Consider the following 21,026-nt stretch of genomic DNA (forward strand, 5'->3'; position numbering starts at 1 on the left):
TATTGTTGTTTTTTTGTTTGTTTTGAAGTAGAGACAGGGTTTTGCCCTGTTGGCTAGGTTGGTCTTGAACTTCTGACCTCATGTGAACCACTAGCCTTGGCCTCCCAAAGTGCTGGGATGAGAGGTGTGAGCCACCATGCCTGATCCCACCTTAGTTTCTTTTTGGCTGTTTGCTCTGTTTCCCTAGTAAGTATTTTTAGTGTTTTGTTCTGTACTTACTTATCGCACAATTGCTTTTAATGGTAATGTAGCATATGTTTAAGAAAAAGAGGCCGGGCCCAGTGGCTCATGCTCATAATCTCAGCGCTTTGGGATGCTGAGGCAGGCAGATCACCTAAGGTTGGGAGTTCAAAACCAGCCTGACCAACGTGGAGAAACTCCGTCTCTACTAAAAATACAAAATTAGGACCGGGCGCAGTGGCTCACCCCTGTAATCCCAGCACTTTGGGAGGCCGAGGCGGGTGGATCACAAGGTCAAGAGATCGAGACCATCCTGGTCAACAAGGTGAAACCCCGTCTCTACTAAAAATATAAAAATTAGCTGGGCATGGTGGTGCATGCCTGTAGTACCAGCTACTCAGGAGGCTGAGGCAGGAGAATTGCCTGAACCCGGGAGGCGGAGGTTGCGGTGATCCGAGATCGCACCATTGCACTCCAGCCTGGGTACCAAGAGCGAAACTCCATCTCAAAAAAAAAAAAAAAAAATTAGCCAGGCATGGAGGCGCACGCCTGTAATCCCAGCTACTCAGGAGGCTGAGGCAAGAGAATCACTTGAACCCAGGAGGCAGAAATTGCGGTGAACCGAGATCCTGCCATTGCATTCCAGCCTGGGCAACAAGGGCAAAACCGTCTCAAAAACAAACAAAAAAGAAATGAAAATGCGTGAACAAGCACGATTATGGCTATAATTGTGAAACAGATAGAACCTGTGCAAATTTAAGTGTTTTCTAAACAATCAGGATTGGGTGTGGCAAGAATGAAAAATCACTGTGCATTGTTTTAGTTTTCGTTGAGGGTATATATTCTTAAGAGCCTTCCTGTAAGGAAGGCTTCCCCTTATAGGGGAAGAAGGAAAATGGTGTGGTCTGAGCACATCAAAATTCTTATGCTTAGCTTTTTTCTAGTCCAGGGGTCAGGATGTCCTGTCTTGGGAGCTGGTACTAGAGCTTGGGGTAAAAGAATGGGATGTATGTGCTCATACATCTGGAGAATGGCGTCAGTTCTTTGAAATGGCCTCTCTGATTCTAGAGTGTTATTAGGTAAATAAATGCTAGCTGGATCTGTAACCTGGGTAGCACAAACCTGTCACCACTGCTTCTGCCCGGGAGAACAGAGAAGGCACAAGAGTTCTCAGGGTGTATTGTTTCCACATCCTTTTATTATTTATTTACTCAGGGCACTAGAGTGTTTTTCCATGCAGCTAGAAGGCAGCTTTTGCTTACGAGAGCTTTTTTAAAAAAATTCGTTTCATCATGCTGCCTTTGTCATTCATGAACATTTGAGAAACCAAATGCTATTATCTTAAAAAAAAAAAAAAAAAGCCTCTCTCCCCTGTTTTAAAAAAAATGTTTGAGTCCTTTACAGTATCTTAGCCTGTTTGCCGTATTGATTGAAAGAGTACATTTCCCAGGCATGGGGCCTCAGCAGGCCCTCCTGGGTGCTATGGTGCTTGGTGACCGCTGCTTGCCCCCCTGAGTGCTTCCCCTGTCTGTGGAGTAGCTGCTGGTTTTTTCTTTACTCACATGGTTCCATTAAGCTGACCGAGGGTTGGCTGATCAAAGATTGCATATCTGAATATGGATGTCTGCTTAGCGATATGTGTGAGTCAGTTCTTGTAAGGGCATTCTAAAGAGAAGTAAACTCAAATTTTAAAGAGCAAATAGGCTTTTCTTCTCTATGAGTGCAAGAATATCAGATTGAGGGGATTTGTGGGGCATTTCATGGGATTCAGTGAATAGACCGCTTTTTAAAATGTGCATGACTTTTGTTGTTGTTGATGTTTTAAGATGGGGTTTCAGCCGGGCGTGGTGGCTCATGCCTCCAAGCACTTTGGAGGCCAAGGTGGGCAGATCACCTGAGGTCGAGAGTTCAAGACCAGCCTGACCAACGTGGTGAAATCCCCTCTTAAAAAAAAAAAAAAAAAGATGGGGTTTCACCATGATGGCCAGGCTGGTCTTGAACCCCTGACCTCAGGTGATCCACCCACCTCAGCCTCCCAAAGTGCTAGGATTATAGGGGTGAGCCACCGTACCTGGCTGTGCATGTACTTTTTTTTTTTTTTTTGAGGCGGAGTTTCGCCCTTGTTACCCAGGCTGGAGTGCAATGGCGCGATCTCGGCTCACCGCAACCTCTGCCTCCTGGGTTCAGGCAATTCTCCTGCCTCAGCCTCCTGAGTAGCTGGGATTACAGGCACGTGCCACCATGCCCAGTTAATTTTTTGCACTTTTAGTAGAGACGGGGTTTCACCATGTTGACCAGGATAGTCTCGATCTCTCGACCTCGTGATCCACCCGCCTCGGCCTCCCAAAGTGCTGGGATTACAGGCTTGAGCCACCGCGCCCGGCGCGCATGTACTTTTTAAAAATGTGAATGTCTCTGTGTGCCATGTGCACAGTGGGTTGCTCTAAGCTGCTAGGCAGCCCTACTGTGGGTGTCTGCTGGCCTCCCACTTTCCATGGCGGTTGTTCCAAGCCTCTTCCACCCCTCCTCCAGCCCCTGCTGACCTCTCTTCCTGCTCCCCAGCAACCAGACTGTTCCCCACCTCCTCCCACACTCCCTGCCATCATGCCTGCCGATTTGCCCTCTCCTAACACAGCCGGTCCCCCTTCCTTCATGGCACTTGCCACAGTGGATTTTGACATTTTCTTGTGGGATTATTTGGTAATGTTTTTCTTCCCTGTCTTTTGCTTACGATTAGATCCCTAGCGCCTGTAACATCAGAGGCTCTTGGTGACTGACTGACGAGTGAGTGGAGGGAAGCATCCTGGGCTCTAAGAGCTGGACAGCCTGTTAGAGATCTCATCTAACCCCTAGTGTTCCAAATGAGGAAACAGGCCCAGAGAGAAGCTCCTAGAAAGACAAAGGTGGGTGGGGGTAGCAAAGGAGGGAACAGACTCCAGATCCACCAACTTGGCGTTAATGGTCTGCCTGTCAGAGCACGTCTGCCGGCAGGCACTCCATGCCCTGGGCTTTCCATGATGTTTCCAGCTCTGGGAGTCATCAGCAGAACTAACCAGAAAAGGGCTTTTTTCCTTTTCCGTTGCACCCTCCTCTACCATCAATCATCGTGACTTATGAAAACACTTAATCGTATTTATAAATCCAGACATTGAAAGATGGCTTACTGAGCCAGGGTAAAATGGCAAGACCTCGTCTCTACAAATAATAAAACAAATTAGCCAGGTGTGGTCGGATACATCTGTGCTTCCCACTACTCAGGAGGCTTCGGTGGGAGGATACCCTGAGCTCAAGTGTTTGAGGCTGCAGCGAGCTGTGATCGAGCCACATCACTCCAGCCTGGGCGACAGAGTGAGACCCTGTTTGAAAACAAGGAATATATATATATATATATATATATATATATATATATATATATATATGGTTAAATAAAATATCAAAGTTAATTTAACCTGTTTTTTTTTTTTTTTGAGACAGAGTTCCGCTCTTGTTACCCAGGCTGGAGTGCAATGGCGCGATCTCGGCTCACCGCAACCTCCGCCTCCTGGGTTCAGGCAATTCTCCTGCCTCAGCCTCCTGAGTAGCTGGGATTACAGACATGCATTACCATGCCCAGCTAACTTTTTGTATTTTTAGTAGAGACGGGGTTTCACCTTGTTGACCAGGATGGTCTCAATCTCTTGACCTCGTGATCCACTCGCCTCGGCCTCCCAAAGTGCTGGGATTACAGGCTTGAGCCACTGCGCCCAGCCAACCTGTTTTTTTTTTTTTTTTTTTTTTTTTTTGAGATGGAGTCTTGCTGTTTCACCCAGGCTGGAGTGCAGTGGCATGATCTCAGCTGACTGCAACCTCTGCCTCCTGGGTTCAAATGGTTCTCCTGCCTCAGCCTCCCAAGTAGCTGGGATCACGGGCATGTACCACCAGGCCCAACTAATTTTTGTATTTTTTTTTTTTTTTTTTGAGATGGAGTTTCGCTCTTGTTACCCAGGCTGGAGTGCCATGGCATGATCTCGGCTCACCGCAACCTCCGCCTCCTGAGTTCAGGCTATTCTCCTGCCTCAGCCTCCTGAGTAGCTGGTATTACAGGCACATGCCACCATGCCCAGCTAATTTTTTGTAATTTTAGTAGAGATGGAGTTTCACCATGTTGACCAGGATGGTCTCGATCTCTCAACCTCGTGATCCACCCGCCTCGGCCTCCCAAAGTGCTGGGATTACAGGCTTGAGCCACCGCGCCTGGCCTAATTTTTGTATTTTTAGTAGAAATGAGGTTTCACCATGTTGACCAGGCTGGTCTCAAACTCCTGACCTCATGTAATCTGCCTGCCTCAGCCTCCCAAAGTGCTGGGATTACAGGTGTGAGCCACCGCACCTGGCCCTAGACATATTTTAATTACCTGTGTGGTTTGAACTATATTTCTATTGCACAATTTTGGGCTAGAGCTCTAGAGAATGATTCTCAAATTTGGACATGTGAACAAACCTGGTAATCTTTTTTTTTTTTTTCTTTTTTTGAGAAAGGATTTTGTGCTGTCACCCATGCTGGAGTCAGTGGCATGATCACAGCTCACTGTAGACTCAAACTCCTGGGTTCAAGCCGTTCTCCTGCTTCAGCTTCCTGAGTAGTTGAGACTGCAGGAGTGTGCCACTATGCCAGCTAATTTTTTTTTTTTTCCTTTTTCTTTTGTAGAGATGGGGTCTCCCAGTGTTGCCCAGGCTGGTCTCAAACTCCTGGGCTCAAATGATCCCCCCAACCACGGCTTCCCAAAGCGCTAGGATTATAGGCATGAGCCATGGTGCCAGGCCTTCCTGGAGACCTTGGAAAAATATAGATTCTGACTCAGTGGAGCTGGGCTGGAGCCAGGATTCATCATGGCTTTCAAGCTCCCCAGTGACTCGTGTTGCTGGCCTAAAGACCATACTTTGCATACAGAGGCTGAACACAAAAACTCACGGCTCTCAAACTTGAGTGTGCATCAGAATCATCCACAAGATTTGTTGAAAATACATCACTGGGCTCTACCCTCAGAGTCTGTGATTCAGGAAGTCGGAGGTGGGGCCTTAGAACCTGCATTTCTACGAGCTCCTAGGTGGAGCGGATGCTGCAGGTCCTGCCCCTGTGCTTTGAGGACAGCTGCTTTGAATGGTAGAGGCTGATCTGTTTCTGGAAGGTTTAAAATATGCCATTATGACATATTTGGGCCTGGGACGTTTTTAGGAGTAGTTCTTTAATAATACAACATTTTTCAGTACTATTGCTCTGTTGGTTTCCTTTTTGGAGGAGGAATAAATTGGCAAATTGCACTTTGCTAGAAAATCATTAATTTCATGAACTCTTTCAAGTTATTTGAATAGAGTCTACCAATATATATCGCACCTACACATCCCCCATTTTTTAGTATTTGCATTTTCTTTGATAAGGCTACCCAATGATTTACCTATTTTGCTTTCAAGAGAAACAACTTTTTTTTTTTTTTTTTTTTTTGAGATGAAGTTTCGCTCTTGTTGCCCAGGTTGGAGTGCAATGGCATGATCTCGGCTCACCCCAACCTCTGCTTCCCAGGTTCGAGCGATTCTCCTGCCTCAGCCTCCCGAGCAGCTGCGATTACAGGCATGTGCCACCACGCTGGGCTAATTTTTGTATCTTTAGTAGAGACAGGGTTTCTCCATGTTGATCAGGCTGGTCTCGAACTCCTGATCTCAGGTGATCTGCCTGCTTTGGCCTCCCAGAGTGCTGGATTACAGTCCTGCCAAGAGAAACAACTTTTAAATATATTGATCAATTTTATAATTTTTCTGATTTCTCATAGTTTAACTTCTACATTTATCTTATTTTCCTTCCTGTTTATTTGGGTTTATTTTCTTGCTCTTTTCTATAAAACATGCTAAGTCACATGCTTGGTTCATTTATTATCTTTTTTGTTTAGTTCTGTAATGCTAATAGCAGTGAGCCGAGATCACCCTACTGCACTCCAGCCTGGGCGACGGAGTGAGATTCTGTCTCAAAAAAAAAAAAAAAAAAAAAAAAGCCGGGCGTGGTGGCTCAAGCCTGTAATCCCAGCACTTTGGGAGGCCGAGGCGGGTGGATCACAAGGTCGAGAGATCGAGACCATCCTGGTCAACATGGTGAAACCCCGTCTCTACTAAAAATACAAAACATTAGCTGGGCATGGTAGTGCGTGCCTGTAATCCCAGCTACTCAGGAGGCTGAGGCAGGAGAATTGCCTGAACCCAGGAGGCGGAGGTTGCGGTGAGCCGAGATCACGCCGTTGCACTCCAGCCTGGGTAACAAGAGTGAAACTCCGTCTCAAAAAAAAAAAAAAAAAGAAAAGAAAAGAAAAAAAGAAAATGAATTAGGTGCTATTTCAAATTCGGAAATTTGAAATTTTCTTAGTGACCTAAACTATTGCCTATTTTTCAAAGTGTTTCATGGGTATCTAAAATGGGTATATTCTTTTGTTTTCATTGCACAGCATTGATAAATCTCTATTGGAGACGCACTAACAATGAATGGCATATTTGCTATTCCTTGCTTCTATACTTTATATGCTTTGCTGCCCTTACGGGATGCAGAAAAGTCTATGGCTGTTTGTTTGTTTGTGTTTTGGAGACACAGTCTCACTCTGTCACCCAGGCTGGAATGCGGTGGTGCAATCTTGGTTCACTGCAACCTTTACCTCCTGGGTTGAAGCTATTCTCCTGCCTCAGCCTTCTGAGTAGCTGGGGCTACAGGCACATGCCACCAGGCCTGGCTAATTTTTTTCATTTTTAGTAGAGATGGGGTTTTGCCACATTGGCCAGGCTGGTCTAGAATTCCTGACCTCAAGTGATCCTGCCTCGGCCTCCCAAAAGGCGTGAGCTGCGCGCCCGGCCATCGATGACAGTTCTAACTCCTCAAGGGCTGCCCTTCTTACTCTCTAGTGCTTCCGTGTGTAGTCTATTGCCTTGAGTTCTACACTGCCTGATGGTTTGTCACATCTCTATTCTGGTAACTGCCACCGATTGATAGATGAGAATATTGTTTGAAGAGTGAAGTCATTTGTGTTAGATCCTGTAGCTGCCTAGTGCCAGGCCTTCACCTGGTCAATCTGACCCCCTGTCCTGCCCTGCCCTTGCTCTGTCATAGGTCCCTCACAGGTGGCAGTAGCTCTGCTTTGTGCCCGCCCCCCACCAACCTTGATGTTCAGTTTAGGCCCAGTTGGGCTAGTCTCCATTATCTGCCAGGCTTCCCCCAGTCCCAGCAGCTCTTATCAAAGCAGAAGTCCAGCCAGCAGGGCAGGAAGGAATGTTGGCTGTCCACTTTAGGTACAACGTGCGGGAAGAAGGGCCAGCTGCAGGTAATGTTGTGAAATACCCAAATCGTTCTTTGGAGGTGACATTTGATGTAAGGCATTTCTATCTTGGACTCTGCCCCAATCCTTCAGGGACTGGCGGCTCCGTTGTCCCCAGATCTCAGCACAGCCTTTTTCATTTAATACCATGTTGGTGCTTATCACAAGCCCGGTAAGTGGCAGCCATTCGGACATTCTTTATTTTCACGAGCTTCAGGGGCAACCTTCCACGGTCCCTTTTGGATGTTTTTTTGCACTGGCTTCAGGTCCAAAGTCGGCATCCTTCTCAACAGACAGCTCCCATTTGTGCAGCCTGCTGCCTCGGGTTCTTTCCCATCTCAGTCGAAGGATCCAGCAGCAACCCAAGCACCTGGTGCTCAGGCAGACAGTCTGGGCACCACCTCCCTGTCCCACCCTCCACAGGAGACACCAGTAAGGCTGGAATTCCATGGATTCCACCTCCAAAATCTGTCCCGTATCCACCCACTTCCCAGCATGTTCATCTAAGCCACCTTCATTGTGTTCCTCTGGTTTTCCAACAGACTCAGTGGCCTCCCTGCTTCCCTTTCATTCACTCACCCCACAGGAGCCCTCTGAGTGATCTTTTTAAAAGCACCGTATTGCGGATCACCTGAGGTTGGGAGTTTGAGACCAGCCTGACCAACATGGAGAAATCCCGTCTCTACTAAAAATACAAAAAATCAGCTGGGTGTGGTGGCGCATGTCTGTAATCCAAGCTACTCGGGAGGCAGAGGCCCAAGAGTCGTTTGAATCCAGGAGGCAGAGGTTGCAGTGAGCTGAGATCGTGTCATGGCGCTCCAGCCTGAGCAATAAGAGCGAAACTCTGTCTTAAAAACAAACAAAATAAATAAAAGCAACACACTGCATGGCTCTCCTGCATGAAGCCTTCCTTGGCTTTCCTGTGCCTTCAATGTAAAATTCGTACTCGCGACCCTTGCTTCTAGACCCTAGCTGGTCAGGCCAGGGCACTGCTCTCCTGCCTCCCTGGCTCCATCCTGCCTTGGTCCTCTGCCTACAAGTTCCCTACCAACCCCAGCCTGGCAGGGCAGGCTCCTTTCTGTTGTCCCGATCCCAGAAGACTGCCCACCCAGAAGATTTCTCCACACTGCCAGCCAGCCCTGTCCCTCGAGGCGAATTGGTTAAACCCAGGAGGCTGTGATGGCGCCACTGCACTCCAGCAAAAAAGAAATAGCATGCCCAGAAGTGGAATTACTGGTACAATGGATGTAGACATGCTGAAAGCTGTTTGTACGTACTAACTTGTTTTCCAATGAGGTTACGAGAAGTTTCCTTTTATCACACCCCTTCTGTTAAGTGCCTTTAAGAAACTTCGCTCATGTACCTGGCAAGATGGTGTGTGATTGTCTTAATGTGCATTTCTTGGACTTCCAGTGAGAGTCAACATATTTTTTAAGAGCTTATCAGCCATTGTGCTCCTATTGTGTAACTGGCCTGTTTCCAGCCTTGGCTCCTGCGTCCCCTGGGCTGGGCTGCAGGTTGCACAACCCCAGGGGAAGCCCTTGGCACTGTGTGTGCTGGAACTCTGCATTGTGGTGCTGGAACTCTGCTCCGCCAGCACGGGACCTGCAATTGTTCTTGGTGGCTGGGCACTCAGTGGATTGACTTTTTGGCAAAGTCTCCAGAACGTCAATGTGTGATGTTTTTATCTATCCTACATGCTTGGTGGGGGGGTGGGGGGGATCGCCCAGTGATTCCTAAAAGACTGTAGACCTCAGGGGCCTTCGGCAATGCTTCTCTGGGAGCTGAGTTCAGGTCCTCACTGCCTGTTCCTCCAAGGGCCAAACTTTTATTTTTTGAGATGGAGTCTCTGGAGTGTCACTCCATTGCCCAGTCTAGAGTGTAGTGGCACTATCTCAGCTCACTGCAGCCTCCTCCTTCCAGTTTCAAGAGATTCTCCTGCTTCAGCTTCCCAAGCAGCTGGGATAATAGATGTGCGCCACCATGCCTGGGTAATTTTTCTATTTTTAGTAGAGACAGCGTTTCTCCATGTTGGCCAGGCTGGTCTTGAACTCCTGACCTCAGGTGATGCGACCGCCTCTGCCTTTCAAACTGCTGGGATTACAGGCATAAGCACTGCACCCAGCTGAGATTGGCTTTTTGAAGAGGGTGGAGCATTACTATCTGGGCCGCATGTGGGTGAATCTAGCCCTATAAGCCCTATAGTGCCAGCTTGGTCAATGAGAATTCTGTTCTTTTTTTTTTTTTTTTTTTTTAAGACCCTCATCCCCTATTTTTTTTTTGAGACAGAGTTTTGCTCTTGTTACCCAGGCTGGAGTGCAATGGCGCGATCTTGGCTCCCCGCAACCTCCGCCCCCTGGGTTCAGGCGATTCTCCCACCTCAGCCTCCCGAGTAGCTGGGACTACAGGCGGGTGCCACCAGAGAATTCTGTTCTTAGTGACATGAGTAACTGCTGGGTGGCTTCTACAAACTATATGTGGAGGGGAGTCCTTCTAAAGACCTAAAGATCAGCTCGTTATTTAAACTTCCAGTTTCTGAGATGCCAAGTTGCAATTTAAAGCATGGTGTGTCTATGGCCAGAGTCCCCAGAGGGAGCCTCCTCGGAAGCCTCACTGGAGCTTTGTTTTTGTGAAAAGAAAGTCATGTAATTGCTGTAGAGTCACATTTTCCTGGTGACTTTGCTGCAGGGCATGTGGACTTCATTGTCTCTTGGTAGAGGAGGAAGCAGAGAGACAAAGGATAGGGTGAGGTGCCCAGGGGCTCAGTCCCCAGCGGAGACAGGAACAGGCTCACCCTGGAAGCTTCTGGGCCTCCCCTCTCAGGCGTATGGCCCCCCTGTGTGGCTGCAGGAGCGAGGCTGGGCCTGGTAGCCCCTCTCATTGAGGCACCCTGACAGTGACCGGGCCTTGGCAGGGCTGGAGTTGGAGATTATCCAGGGCGGGCATGCTAACACCTGCTTTCACAGATAGAGACTAGCTTTAGGGGCAGGCTGGGGGTCGGGACCAGCTGACTTTGTGGCCACCAGTGAAGTGACCTGGGGCAACCTTCCGGGCCTCTGTGCACTCCCTTCCCTCTGTTCCCTCAGTTCTAGGGGCCTTGGCTTTGTGTGTGGAGGATTCAGATATCAATCCTTAGCGCTTTTGTGAGGATGGAGAGAAGCTCTCAGATGCAAGGGATTATTATTTTTGCTTCAGAATCCTGGAAACTCATCCAACCCTGCCCTGTAACCTGGTTGCATTCCTCCCAGGCATCTGGGTAATTTTTTTCTTTCTTTTTTGAGATGGAATCTCAGTCTGTTGCTCAGGCTGGAGTGCAGTGGCACAATCTTGGCTCTCTGCAACCTCTGCCTCCTGGGCTCAAGCGATTCTCCTGCCTCAGCCTCCCAAGTAGCAAGGATTATTACAGGCACATACCACCATGCCTGGCTAATTTTTGTATTTTTAATAAAGATGGGGTTTCCCCATGTTGGCCAGGATGGTCTTGATCTCCTGACCTCAGGTGCTCTGCCCACCTTGGCCTCCCAAAGTGCTGGGATTACAGGCATGAGCCACTGTGCTGGCCTTTCTAGGTAATTTCTGACAACGAAACAACTCTATCCTGTGTTTGCCAACATTTTCCAGAAAATCCAGGGAGCTGGAAAGCCTTCTCTTTGGTGTTGCATAGACTGGCCCTCAGGATCCTCGGAACCTATGTCCACTCCTCAGAGCGAGAGCTGAAGGTGGGAGGCCTAACAACCCATCTTTCTACCAAGAAGAGGGCAGCCTGTGTAGTTTGCCAGGCAGAACCCCTGGAGACAGAGTGTCTGGTTTTTTTTTTTTTTTTTTTTTTTTGGAGACGAAGTCTCGTTCTGTCACCAGGCTGGAGTGCAGTGGTGTGATCTTGGCTTATTGCAACCTCTGCCTCCTGGGTTCAAGCAATTCTACTGCCTCAGCCTCCTAGTAGCTGGGACTACAGGCATGTACCACCATGCCCAGCTAATTTTTGTATTTTTAGTAGAGACGGGGTTTCACTATGTTGGCCAGGATGGTCTCCATCTCTTGGCCTCATGATCCGCCCGCCTCAGCCTCCCAAGGTGCTGGGATTACAGGTTTGAGCCACCTCGCCCAGCCAATTTTTTTTTTTTTCTTAGATACAGGATCTCACCATATTGCTCAAGCTGATCTGGAACTCCTGGGCTCAAGTGATCCTCCTGTCTTGGCCTCCCAAAGTTCTGGGATTACAGGTGTGAGCCACCACACCTGATCTCATTGTTTTTTAGAGACTTCTTGTGCTCCATTATATCACACGGGGCCCCTGTTGATGAACATTGAAATGGCTTCTGGCTTTCATAATTGCAAACCATTCTGCCACAAAATATGGTCTTTGTAGCACATGAGTCACTATGGCAGAAGAACACATTTCTAGAAGTTCAGTGGCTAACATCTGTAATCCCAGCACTCTGGTAGGCCGAGGCAGAAGCGTGGCTTGAGCCCAGGAGTTGGAAACTAGCTTAGGCACCATAGGGGCACCCTGTCTGTACAAATCATCATCATCATCATCATCAATTAGGCTGGGTGCAGTGGCTCACACCTGTAACCCCAGCACTTTGGGAAGCCGAGGCAGGTGGATAATTTGAGGTCAGGAGCTCAACACCAGCCTGCCCAACATGGTGAAACTCCGTCTCTACTAAAAATACAAAAATTAGCTGGGCATGGTGATGTGTGCCTGTAATCCCAGCTACTCAGGAGGTTGAGGCAGGAGAATAGCTGGAACCCAGGAGGCAGAGGTTGCAGTGAGCCAAGATTGCACCACTGCACTTTAGCCTGAGAGACAGAGCGCGATTCCATCTGAAAAAAAAAAAAAAAAAAAAAAAAAAAAAAAAAAAAAATTAGCCGGGCGCAGCGGCTCAAGCCTGTAATCCCAGCACTTTGGGAGGCCGAGGCGGGTGGATCACGAGGTCGAGAGATCGAGACCATCCTGGTCAACATGGTGAAACCCCATCTCTACTAAAAATACAAAAAACTAGCTGGGTGTGGTGGTGCGTGCCTGTTATCCCAGCTACTCAGGAGGCTGAGGCAGGAGAATTGCCTGAGCCCAGGAGGTGGAGGTTGCGGTGAGCCGAGATCGCGCCATTGCACTCCAGCCTGGGTAACAAGAGCGAAACTCCGTGTCAAAAAAAAAAAAAAAAAAAAAAAAGCCACCATGGTGTGCCTGTAATCTCAGCTACCTGGGAGGCTAAGGTGGAAGGATCCCTTGAGCATAGGAGTGTGAGGCTGCAGTGAGCCTGTAACACCATTGTACTGCAGCCTGGGTGAGACCCTAGCTTAAAAAGAATACAGCTTTTTTAGAATTTGCCTAAGCGGTTTTCCAGTTTTCACCAGAACCAACCCTTGCCTCCACATGTTAGATAAATACTCTAAAATGGCTCTCTAGTAAGGCCGTAGCAGTCAATGCCACGTATCAACAGGGCATGGATGTTCCTGTTTCCCCAAGGACTGCCCATGCTGTATTATGAGTTTTCTTAATACCCTGAACTAACTGGTGTAAATGATATTCCCATGCAAGTGAGGTTGAGCTCTCACGCTTATGGGCTCTTTGTTGATGTTCTATAAACACATAGATGAGCATTTGAGCAGGAATCCTCACCTTTTTTTTTTTTTTTTTGAGACAGTTTCGCTCCTGTTACCCAGGCTGGAGTGCAATGACTCGATCTCGGCTCACCGCAACCTCCGCCTCCTGGGTTCAGGCAATTCTCCTGCCTCAGCCTCCTGAGTAGCTGGGATTACAGGCACGTGCCACCATGCCCAGCTAATTTTTTGTATTTTTAGTAGAGACAGGGTTTCACCATGTTGACCAGGATGGTCTCGATCTCTGGACCTCGTGATCCACCTGCCTCGGCCTCCCGAAGTGCTGGGATTACAGGCGTGAGCTACCGCACCCGGCCAGGAATCCTCACCTTTAATGCTGCAAATGTTTAACTTGGGGAAATTCTAGTATCTGACACTTGATCTACATAAATGGGTCTCACTGTTACAATAATTGTCACCATGCTTGATTTTTAAGAATGTGTCTATTACATATTTAAAATGTATTTTCTTTTCTTTTCTTTCTTTTTTTTTTTGAGATCAAGTCTTGCTCTGTCGCCCAGGCTGGAGTGCAGTAGCGCTATCTCGGCTCACTGCAACCTCTGCCTTCCAGGTTCAAGTGATTCTTTTGCCTCAGCCTCCTGAGTAGCTGGGATTACAGGCGCCTGCCACCATGCGTGGCTAATTTTTTTTTTTTTGTATTTTTAGTAGAGACAGGGTTTCACCATGGTGGTCAGGCTGGTCTCAAACTCCTAACCTTGTGATCCTCCCGCCTTGGCCTCCCAAAGTGCTAGGATTACAGGCAAGAGCCACCGCGCCTGGCCTAAAATGTATTTTCATCATTTATTATTATTTATTACCTTTTTTTTTTTTTTTCCTGAGACGAAGTTTCATTCTTGTTGCCCAGGCTGGAGTATAATGGTGCAATCTCGGCTCATTTCAACCTCCACCTCCTGGATTCAAGCGATTCTCCTGCCTCAGCCTCCCAAGCACCTGGGCAACCGTCACCACGCCTGGCTAGTTTTTTATATTTTTAGGAGAGACAGGATTTCACCATGTTGGCCAGGTTGGTCTTGAACTTCTGACCTCAGGTGATCCATCCACCTCGCCCTCCCAAAGTGCAGGGATTACAGGTATAAGCCACCACGCCCGGCCAACCATTTTTGGTGTACAGCTCAGTGGCATTAAGTATGTTCACACTGCTGCACAGCCATCACCACCCTCCACCCACAGGACTGTTTCCATCTTGCAGAACTGAAACTGTATTCATTAGACAGGCCCTGGCAACTACCTTTCTACTTTCTGTCTGTATAAATTTGACTATTTTAGGCACCACCTATGAGTGAAATCATATAGTATTTGACCTTTTCTGGCTGGCTTATTTTACTTAGCATAATGATTTCCATGTCTTATAGCATGTGTCAAAATTTCCTCTTTTTTTTTTTTTTTTTTTTTGAGCAGGAGTCTTGCTCTGTAGCCCAAGCTGGAGTACTCGGCTCACTGCAGCCTCCACCTTCTGGGTCCCTGTTCAAGCAATTCTCTTACCTCAGCCTCCCAAGTAGCTGGGATTCTAGGCACGAGCCGCCATGTCCAGCTTTTTTGTATTTTTTAGCAGAGATGGGGTTGCACCATGTTGGACCGTCTGGTCTTGAACTCCTGAAATCATGATCCACCTGCTTCGGCCTCCCAAAGTACTGGGATTACAGGTGTGAGCCACTGCACCTGGCCAGAATGTCCTGCCTCTTAAGGCTGAATAGTACCGCACTGTATGGACACACCATGTTCTATATATCCACTCAGCAACTGATGACTGCTCGGGTTGCTCCCATCTTTTAGCTATATGTTTTTTGTTTTTGAGACAAAGTTTCATTCTGTTGCCCAGACTGGAGTGCAGTGGCATGATCCTGGCAACCTCCACCTCCTAGGTTTAAGAGATTATCCTGCCTCAGCCTCCCAAGTAGCTGCAACTACAGGTGTGTGCCACCATGCCCAGCTAATTTTTGTATTCTTAGTAGAGATGGGGTTTTACCATGTTGGTCAGGCTGGTCTCGATCTCTTGACCTCTTGATCCACCTGCCTCTGCCTCCCAAAGTGTTGGGATTACAGGTGTAAGCTACTGATCCTGGCCTTAGCTATTGTTTTCTTTCTTTTTTTTTTTTTTTTTTTTTTTTTGAGATGAAGCCTCACTCTGTCACCTAGGCTGGGGTGCAGTGGCATGATCTCGGCTCACTGCAACCTCTGCCTCCCAGGCTTAAGCAATTCTCCTTCCTCAGTCTCCTGAGTAGCTGGAACTACAGGCACACACCACCACGCCCAGCTTATTTCTGTATTTTTAGTAGAGACAGGTTTTTACCATGTTGGTCAGGGTGATCTCAAGCTCCTGACCTCAGGTGATCCACTTGCGTTGGCCTCCCAAAGTGTTGAGATTACAGGCATGAGCCATTGCACCCAGCCTTTTTAGCTTTCACGGCTCTTGAGTTTTTTGAAGTGTATAGTTCAGTTATTTTGTAAAATGCTCCTTAATTTGAACTTGTGTGCTCTTTCCTCGTGACTAGACTGAGGTTCAAAGCTATGGCCAAACGCTGCAGAAGTGACACTGTTTTCCTCAGTGCGTCTCAGGAGGCACACAGCGTTGGTCTTTTTCATGCGTATGATGCTAACTGTGGTCACTTGACTAAGGCCGTGTCTGCTTAAAAAAAAACCTTTTTTTTTTTTTTTTTTTTTTTTTTTTTTTAAAAACAAGGTAAAAGATACATACAGTGAAAGGTACACATCTTAAGTGAACAGGCTGGTGAGTTTTGACAAATATCATTCATCAGTGATGATGATAGCAGCAGCGTCCCATTGATGTCCCAATGATGTTGACCAGGATCAAACATCCCAATCAAGGTCTTTATATATTGTTTGCAATTTCTTTTTTCATTAAAAGTATAGTTTGTCCATCTTCTATGGGTTAATATAAATTTTTTTCTGGTAATTTACATAAAGCGGTGTGAGCCACTGCCCCTAGCCTTTTCCTACAGAAATTGCTTTCTTAGAAACTTATATTTTCTTCCTGTAATCCCAGCATTTTGGGAGGCCGAGGCGGGTGGATCACGAGGTCGAGAGATCGAGACCATCCTGGTCAACAAGGTGAAACCCCGTCTCTACTAAAAATACAAAAAGTTAGCTGGGCATGGTGGTGCGTGCCTGTAATCCCAGCTACTTAGGAGGCTGAGGCAGGAGAATTGCCTGAGCCCAGGAGGCGGAGGTTGCGGTGAGCCGAGATCGCGCCATTGCACTCCAGCCTGGGTAACAAGAGCGAAACTCCGTCTCAAAAAAAAAAAAAAAGAAACTTATATTTTCTTTTTAAATTTATTTTTCTTTTTAAAAATTTGTTTATTTTTTAACAAAGTTCAGCTCTTTGGGAGCCTGAGCGGGGTGGATCACCTAAGGTCAGAGTTTACTTCGGACTAGCATGGGAGAGCAAATTTCCATGGGCCTTGGAGTATTGTAGATTTATGACTTTTTATCAATTTCTGCTTCAACACTAGCTCACTGTGTAGGGTAACCTTTAGCTCTGTAAGTCTCAGTTTTTTTTCATCTTTAAAATGGAGATGTCACCTAGCTCAAAACATTGTCTCATGAATACAGTCTTCAAAACACCTAAAATTTTATATATATATCAATAAATGAAAAGTTTTAAAAGAGGTTAGGTACGGTGGCTCATGCCTGTAATCCCAGCACTTTGAGAAGCCGAGGCAGGAGAATCGCTCGAGGCCAGGAGTTCAAGACCAGCCTGGGCAACATAGCAAGACCCTGGCCCTACAAAAAAAAATTTTTTTTAAATAAGCCAGTAAAAAACTGGCAAAATATATGAACGTGCTAGTCACAGAAGAAGAAAATAGCCTTTTATAGAGTCAAACATGAGAAAGGACGTCTAGCCTCACTGATGATCAAAGAAATGCAAATCAAAGCAACAATGCAATGTAATTTTTCAGATATCAGATTGGCAGAGATTAAAAAGATTCATAATACCTATGTTGGCAAGGGTTTAGGGAAGCAGGCAGTCTCACACACTGGGGCTTGAGTGTACATTGACTTTGTGCATGTGTGGGGTAGTTTAGCCTTGCTTGTTAAAACTGTTAATGTTCATACTCTTTGTTCCAGAAGTTGCTTTCTTAGAAACTTAATTTTTCTTTTTAAATTTCTTTTTCTTTTTAAAAATTTGTTAACAAAGTTCAGCTTTCTGATTCAGGCAACTTATTTTTTATATATACATGTACAAGCGGGCAAAAACATATGTGTTACTGTAATACCGTATCGAAGTGGCAACAACTCAAATGTCCACTAGTAGAGAATTTGTTACGATACAGACATGAAATGAAATACTATGCAGAAAATGAAAGGAATGAGGAAGCACTCTTTTGATGTGAAAAGGTGTTCACAGGCCAGGTGCAGTGGCTCATGCCTGTAATCCTAGCACTTCGGGAGGCCAAGGCGGGTGGACTGCTTGCGGTCAGTGGTTTGAGATTAGGCTGGGCAACCCTGTCTCTATGCAAAATACAAAAATTAGTGGGGCTTGGTGGCGGGTGCCTGTAGTCCACCTACTCAAGGGGCTGAGGCGGGAGGATTGCTTGAACCTGGAAGGTGGAGGTTGCAGTGAGCCAAGATAGCACCACTGCACTCCAGCCTGGGCAACAGGGTGAGACTCTGTCTCAGAAACAAAAAACAAAGCAAAGCAAACAAAACTTCCTAGAGGCTAGGACCAGGAGCACTAACCACTCATTAGTAACATGATGAGTGAGTTCTCTTTTCACAGATATGTTAGGACAGAAGCAAGCGGGGGTGCCAGAATTCATTGATTCATTCAACAGACATTGCTGAGCATCTGCTGTGAGTCAGGCACTGTGGTAGGTGCTGGATTTGTGTAAGCAGATAACTACCCACAATATTATAGGGGATGCTGTGATAGGAGACAACAGCTTCCCTATGTCGTGATAAGGATAAAAGAGGAATCATTGGCAGCATTGAAATAGGAGCTCCGAAAGAGCAGGAATTTTTTTTTCTCCGTAACATTTTGGAACAGTGCTTGGCACATAGTAGTTGTTTGATGTATGAAGTTTGCTAAATGAACGAACAAATGAATCTGTGGAGTCAGGGTTCCCAACAGAAGATGCACCTGCGTTAGGATAAATTGAGGAGGGGCTCCTGATAGGGAGACAGTTGAGTGTGCGCTGCAGGAGAATCCCAGTGACCAGACAGGATCCCAGACTGGTGGAGAGACGTCGTCACAACCCCTAGGCTGGCAGGGAGGAGAGGACTGAGGTCATTGGAACTGAGAGGGGACCAGACTCTCCCTCCCTCTGATCTCCTGCCAAATCTTCACAGGAGTCACAGGACAGAGAGCCCAAAACAGTCCACACAGGCTGCCTAGAGCATACCTCAAGATGGCTTTTGCAGACTCCTGATACCTTACAATGGTATTGGACACCAAACTCCATGAAGAACCCTGTGAGATAAAGAGTGTCATCGCGCCCCACCCCCCCAAAAAAAAGAGTATCCCCATTTTACAGCTGAAAACTGTAAAAAATTAAAAACATTTTATAGATGAAACAGATGAGTTAGGTAACCTACCCAAGGTTATGGCCATTAAGATGCTATTAACTACTATGCTAAGAAATGCCATCATACCGGTGGAAATTGCAGTCCAGGATGGGCCACAGTGACGGTAAAGATAGCAGTGTGTCCTGGTGGCCAAGAGCCCCCATCTTGGGGTCCACATACAGACTGGATTGTTGGAAAGGGGTGGGGCAAATTACTTCTCTGGGCCTCAGTTTCTCCATCTGTACAAAGAGATAATACCCAACTTTGGGGAATTTTTGTGAGGATTAAATGAGACAACGATTATAGAATGTTCGATACTTCATTGACTCCATTAAATAATAAGTGATATCAAAAGAAGACCTTAACTCTGGCTGGCTGGGTGCAGCGGCTCATGCCTGTAATCCCAGCACTTTGGGAGGCTGAGGCCTGAGGATCACTTGAGCCCAGGAGTTCAAGACCAGCCTGAGCAATATAGTGAGACCTCATCTCTACAAAAAAAATTTAAAAATCAGGTAGAGGATCACTTGAGTCCAGGAGGTTGAAGCTGCAATGAGCCACGATCATATCACTGTATTTCCATCCTACCTGGGCAACAGAGTGAGATCCTGCCTCCAAAAAAAAAAAAAAAAAAAAAAAGAAAGACCTGGCCGGATGCGGTGGCTCATGCCTGTAATCCCAGAACTTTGGGAGGCCAAGGTGGGTGGATCACAAGGTCAGGAGATTGAGACCATCCTGGCTAACACAGTGAAACCTCATCTCTACTAAAAATACAAAAAATTAGCTGGGCGTGGTGGCATGCACCTGTAGTCCCAGCTACTCAGGAGGCTGAGGGAGGAGAATCGCTTGAACCCGGGAGGCGGAGGTTGCGGTGAGCTGAGACTGCGCCACTGCACTCCAGTCTGGAGACAGAGGGAGCCTTCTTTGTCTCAAAAAAAAAAAAAAAAAAAAAAAATAGACTTTAACTCACATAAACCACTCAAGTGTTAAACCTTTGGAAATATGCCAGAATGCAAAGTGTTTCCTCTTGAGTTGGGGAGTATGGTTGTTCAATTTTTGTTCACTACTTGTATTTTTCCATTTTTGACCAGGACCACATGGCTTTGGGAGTCAGGAAAGCCAGGTGCTACCTCTCTCCCTCCCTCCTTTGCTTTTATCAGGGCCTCCTGTGTCCCTGCCTCTGCTTTCTCTGTTGGCCCCAGGCCTCTGGGCTCCGGGCTGAGCCGCCAGTGTGTGCAGCAGTGGCAGACCTTGTACTCCATGTAGGATTCAGTGACTTGAGGCCACTCTTCTGCAAACACCACCTCCCTCCTGAGGGTGGGGAGAATGTGGAGAGAGAGCCTGAGGCAACGATTTGGATCCCAATAACTTTCAGACTTTGATCCTAGTTTGACTTGTTCTCCAACTGGAGTTCTAATTGCTCAGCCTCCTGGAGCAGACTCTCCTTGCTGTGAGATGATAGGTTATGTCAATATTAATAATAATCCTGCAAAATGAGTATCATCCACATTTTATAGGTAAGAGAACTGAGGCTCAAAGAAATTACATCAATTTGGCTAAAATTGGCAGGGTGCAGTGACTCACACCTGTAATCCTAGCCGAGGCAGATGGATCACTTGAGGTCAGGAGTTCGAGACCAGCTTGGTTAACATGGCGAAATCCTGTCTCCACTAAAAATATAAAAATTAGCCAGGCATGGTGGTGCACGTCTGTAATCCCAGATACTTGGGAGGCTGAGGAAGGAGAATCACTTGAATCCAGAAGACAGAGGTTGCAGTGACTCAAAATTGCTCCACGACACTCCAGCCTGGGTGACAGAGCAAGACACTGTCTCTAAAAAAAAAAAAAAAAAAAAAAAAAAAAAAGGCTAAAATTCTACATTTGGTAATTGGCAGAGTTGTGGCCAGTTTGAGCCCTTTTGCCTTCAAAGGCTGTACTTTCTGAAGCCTTCGGTATGTTCTTCAGAGAAAACAGTTTTGATTTTCTCATTATATAAACAATGCCAGATTACAATTGGAAAATATGTAAAGCAGGAGAGACACGTCCACGAAGCCGTAGCCAGGGCCCATGCTTCCTGTAGGATCGTGTGCTTTGTTTTCTTCTGGCATTATAGTACACACCTTGTCCCATAGTATTAGTTCTGTGAAGCTTTATATTCAATGGTTGCCTAACCATCCCTCAGAGGATACACCATCATTTACTGAAACAATTCCCTATTGTCAAACCTTCCAGCTGCCTCCAGTTCTTTATTGTCAGCTGCGTGCTGCGAAGAACATGGTTTTATTCAGAAAGTTTTTTTCTGTTTGTCCCGCTTCCTTAAGATAGTTTCCCAGAAGTGGAATTACTGGTTCAAAGGCTATTAGTGTTGTA

The 21,026-nt window shown here is 46.6% G+C and overlaps 1 protein-coding gene across 6 annotated transcripts in view; it reads left to right on the forward strand.

Moving 5' to 3' along the window:
- ATP6V1C2 (ATPase H+ transporting V1 subunit C2) overlaps positions 1 to 21,026 on the forward strand; it is a 63,058-nt gene that overhangs the window by 10,176 nt on the left and 31,856 nt on the right. The gene's annotated exons all lie outside the window — the stretch shown is intronic.

Source organism: Saimiri boliviensis, chromosome 1 (assembly GCF_048565385.1).
Source record: "Saimiri boliviensis isolate mSaiBol1 chromosome 1, mSaiBol1.pri, whole genome shotgun sequence".
Classification (NCBI taxonomy): Eukaryota; Metazoa; Chordata; class Mammalia; order Primates; family Cebidae; genus Saimiri; species Saimiri boliviensis.